At 51.1% G+C, this 5,000-nt stretch overlaps 1 pseudogene; it reads left to right on the forward strand.

The window, feature by feature from the left end:
• LOC126326502 (large subunit ribosomal RNA) overlaps positions 1 to 1,328 on the forward strand; it is a 2,990-nt pseudogene extending 1,662 nt beyond the window's left edge.
• Positions 1,329 to 5,000: the final 3,672 nt, after the last annotated feature.

Raw genomic sequence — 5,000 nt, forward strand, 5'->3', positions numbered from 1 at the left:
TCGTGCCTATACTCGGCCGTCAGTCTGGCAGTCATGGCCGGTCCTCGCGGCCGGCCGCGAAGCCCTGACGAGTAGGAGGGTCGCGGCGGTGGGCGCAGAAGGGTCTGGGCGTGAGCCTGCCTGGAGCCGCCGTCGGTGCAGATCTTGGTGGTAGTAGCAAATACTCCAGCGAGGCCCTGGAGGGCTGACGCGGAGAAGGGTTTCGTGTGAACAGCCGTTGCACACGAGTCAGTCGATCCTAAGCCCTAGGAGAAATCCGATGTTGATGGGGGCCGTCATAGCATGATGCACTTTGTGCTGGCCCCCGTTGGGCGAAAGGGAATCCGGTTCCTATTCCGGAACCCGGCAGCGGAACCGATACAAGTCGGGCCCCTCTTTTAGAGATGCTCGTCGGGGTAACCCAAAAGGACCCGGAGACGCCGTCGGGAGATCGGGGAAGAGTTTTCTTTTCTGCATGAGCGTTCGAGTTCCCTGGAATCCTCTAGCAGGAGGGAGATAGGGTTTGGAACGCGAAGAGCACCGCAGTTGCGGCGGTGTCCCGATCTTCCCCTCGGACCTTGAAAATCCGGGAGAGGGCCACGTGGAGGTGTCGCGCCGGTTCGTACCCATATCCGCAGCAGGTCTCCAAGGTGAAGAGCCTCTAGTCGATAGAATAATGTAGGTAAGGGAAGTCGGCAAATTGGATCCGTAACTTCGGGATAAGGATTGGCTCTGAGGATCGGGGCGTGTCGGGCTTGGTCGGGAAGTGGGTCAGCGCTAACGTGCCGGGCCTGGGCGAGGTGAGTGCCGTAGGGGTGCCGGTAAGTGCGGGCGTTTAGCGCGGGCGTGGTCTGCTCTCGCCGTTGGTTGGCCTCGTGCTGGCCGGCGGTGCAGGATGCGCGCGCCTGCGCGGCGTTCGCGCCCCGGTGCTTCAACCTGCGTGCAGGATCCGAGCTCGGTCCCGTGCCTTGGCCTCCCACGGATCTTCCTTGCTGCGAGGCCGCGTCCGCCTTAGCGTGCTCCTCCGGGGGCGCGCGGGTGCGCGGATTCTCTTCGGCCGCCATTCAACGATCAACTCAGAACTGGCACGGACTGGGGGAATCCGACTGTCTAATTAATACAAAGCATTGCGATGGCCCTAGCGGGTGTTGACGCAATGTGATTTCTGCCCAGTGCTCTGAATGTCAACGTGAAGAAATTCAAGCAAGCGCGGGTAAACGGCGGGAGTAACTATGACTCTCTTAAGGTAGCCAAATGCCTCGTCATCTAATTAGTGACGCGCATGAATGGATTAACGAGATTCCCGCTGTCCCTATCTACTGTCGGGAGCGGGGGTTCCCGCTCGTCCTCGGGGGCGGAGTCGTCGTCGGCTGCCGCGCCAGTCTCTGCAGCAGAGCACCAGCAGACTCCAAAAATGACGCAAGAGGATGTCGAAACAATTCAAGTTGGAAAAATGTACACTCAGTGTCCACCAGGAGACACATACACCATTTGTGAGGAAACGTTAAGACTGTCAAGACTGGAGGAACCCACAGCCCTAAACGCGGCTCTGAGGCAGCTGGTGAGGGTCGGGCATCCTCGCGGAGAGAAGGTCACGTTCCCGGCACTGGAGGATGCAGACTGTATTCATCTCGCTGCGTTAAACATTCCCACAGACTTTGAAAAATTACAAGACCTAGTGTCAAAATTATATATCAGACGGGGTCGGGAGTTCGATATCGACAAGACCTATAAAAACATGGTCAAGATGCACGGCAGGATTGGTTTTGATCCTGCCCAGGTATGGCCTGACAGCCATTTCTACACCAGACACCCGGATTAAGATAAAAGTCTTACAAATAAATGCTATGAGGAGCTCCCTTGTAACTCAGGAGCTCCGAAAGATAGCGGAAGAGAAAAATATCGATGTTATGTTAATTCAAGAGCCAGGCTCTGCCTCCGGCAAGGTCACAGGCTTTCCCGTCACTGCCCAGGTAATATCAATGGGTCCAAACCCCATGTCAGCAATTGTCATCTACAACAAGTTAATCAAAACCACTGTCTTGACACAGTATTGCACTTCCCATGTAACAGTTGTGGAGATAAACTTTTATAATACATCTTGGTACATAATTAATATATATTGTCAATACAGGGATCCAATCAATATTTATCTTGGGCAGTTATCTACAGTATTGCGAGCCCTAGCAGGCAAAGCAATTATAATATCAATGGACAGTAACGCAAAATCCCCCCTATGGCACAGTCAAGTTCAAGATCAAAGAGGACTGGCACTGGAAGACATAATTATGGAACATAATTTAAATGTTGTCAATCTCCCCGGCAACCCTCCTACCTACAGGAGCAGAGCTGGGGCAGCATCCTCTATTGATGTCACGCTCTGCACGACAAACATTGTAAACAATATCCAAAATTGGCAGGTCAACGACAACATAACCACCAGTGATCATAACGCTATTGAATTTACAATAGCATCACAAGGGGAGCATGTGCTAGAGGGGTGGACAATGCAGTATGACTACGGGAGAGCAGACTGGGACCTGTTGGAGGCGGAGTTTCATCCTCCGGAGCTGGGAGACGGTCCTTTTGAAGTAGAGGAAGCCGTAGGGGCCTTAATTGTCTCAATCAGGGCGGCTTTGGCCGCGGCGATACCGACGCGAAGGCGCTTCATACGAAAAGCGACTTCTCCATGGACTCCAGAGCTTACCCGGCTCAGGCAGTCTATGAGAAGAGCACGAAGCAGCTATCAAAGGTCCTTCACCCAGGAGGAACGGCACTACCATCTTGCCCAGTATAGGAGAAGGAAATGGCTTTTCAAAGAAACTCTCAGACAACACCGCCAGCGGAGCTGGGAGGATTTTGTAAAGTCTCACCTGACTTTGGATCCATGGGGTACACCGTACAAAATAGTAAGAGAAAAAATCCATTCACCAATGCATCTCTCGACTGTACGAGTCGGTGACACAGACAGAATGACACAGGACTGGTCAGAGACCGCTGAGGAGCTACTGAGGGTGCTCCTCCCAGACGATCGACCTGACACAGACACCGAGATGCAGCAGGAAATAAGACGGCAAGACCAGCTACACTACCACAACAACGTACAGGTGTACCCCTACTCCATCGAGGAAGTGAAGGCAGCTATTCGCTCCTTTGCAAAGTGCAAGGCCCCGGGGCCGGATGCAATTCCTGCAGAAGTTCTGCAATGCATTGCAAACAAACTGGCTCCGGGCCTTACGAAAATTTACAACAGATGTATGGAAACACAGGTCTTCCCAACCTGCTGGAAGACGGCAGAAGTTATTATTATCAAAAAGGCTCCTGATAAGGATCCAATGATGCCCAAATCCTACCGACCTATCTGTCTCCTGGACGTCTTGGGAAAGACATTTGAGAAGCTGCTGGTCTCTAGACTGTCTAGTCATAGAGTCCTACGTGGAATGAGTGATTCGCAATACGGATTCCGAGCTCGGAAGTCAACATCTGACGCTATCAACAAAGTCGCAAGTATTGTACACTCATCCACGCGGAAGTACGTCCTCGGAGTTATGGTGGATATTTCGGGTGCCTTCGACAATCTGTGGTGGCCGGCGCTCTTTTCTCGACTTCGAGAATTGGAATGCCCGGCGGCGCTATATGGTTGTCTGAAGGACTACTGCAGAAATAGAGTCGCCAGAATCACGGCTCCTGGTGTCGTGGTGTCTAAGAACATCTCAAAGGGCTGTCCGCAGGGTTCTGTGTGCGGCCCTTTGTTTTGGGACGTGAATATGGACCCATTACTGGAAACACTAGATAGGAACAACATGACATTAGGAGTCGTGGCGTATGCAGACGACCTCCTCGTTCTCGTTGAGGGCGACAGCCGTGCCGAGATTGAGACAAGAGCGGCCCATGTATCCGAAATTCTGATACAATGGTGTCAAAATTCAAAACTGGAAATCGCGCCTCAAAAATCAAGTATCATCTTGTTAAAAGGCAGACTAGCCAGAGATCCTATTATAAGGTTAAATAACCGTATAGTCGCAAGAACACGCGCTGCAAAGTACTTGGGCGTCTTCATAGACGAAGCCTGGAGCTACATCCCACACATAAATCACGTTGCCTCTAAGGCTCTGGCAGTACTAAACAAATTAATAAGTATAGCCCAACGGCGTTTCCATCTCCCTCCGATTGCAACAAAAATGTATAATAACTGTGTTTTGGTACCAATCGTGGGATACGGCTCCAGTGCCTGGGCCCACAAACTCACTCAGGTCAAGCCTGCCACTATGGTAAGAAGGATACAGCGCAACGTAATACTAAGGTGTGTAGGCGCATTTGGTACAACACCCACAGATGCACTGTGTCTAATCATGGGACTCTGCCCTTTAGATCTGTTAATCAGACAGCAGGCTGCAATGTACTGGCTTTCCAAACGAGAACACCAACAAGTCACATTAATAATGGGTGAACACCTCAACAATGTAAAAGAAATTAAACAAAAAACGATCAATCTCTGGCAACAACAATGGGATACATCCGATACAGGAAGGCGTGTCTATGACCTCCTTCCAAGTATTCAGGAAAGAATACGCATGAAACACTTCGTCCCCTCTCAAGGCATTGTACACTTTCTAACAGGACACGGCCCATATCCTGTGTATCTCCATCGGATTGGAAGTCGTCCGACACCTGAGTGCGTTTGTGGCGCCCCTGTGGGGACGCCCGAGCACGTAGTGTTTGAATGTCCCGACTTTGATCCAGTCGCCTCAGAGCTAAGGCTTGAAATCCAAGACCAAACAGTCAGGAATATTCTGAGAAACCCTGAGAAATATAACACTTTACAATGTCTAGTTGACCAAGTGTCACAATTTGCAAAATTAATTTTCGAGGAGAACTACCAACATTAAACTAGGGAAAAGCCGTACTCCTCAACAAGGTTGAGGAGCATTGCGCGGCGAAACAAGTGACAAATACCATACATCCATCTGTCAGTGGTGGAATGGAGGGTGGCCATGCCTTCTGGATCTCCGTTCGCATGG

This window comes from Schistocerca gregaria, unplaced genomic scaffold (assembly GCF_023897955.1).
Source record: "Schistocerca gregaria isolate iqSchGreg1 unplaced genomic scaffold, iqSchGreg1.2 ptg000993l, whole genome shotgun sequence".
NCBI lineage: Eukaryota > Metazoa > Arthropoda > Insecta > Orthoptera > Acrididae > Schistocerca > Schistocerca gregaria.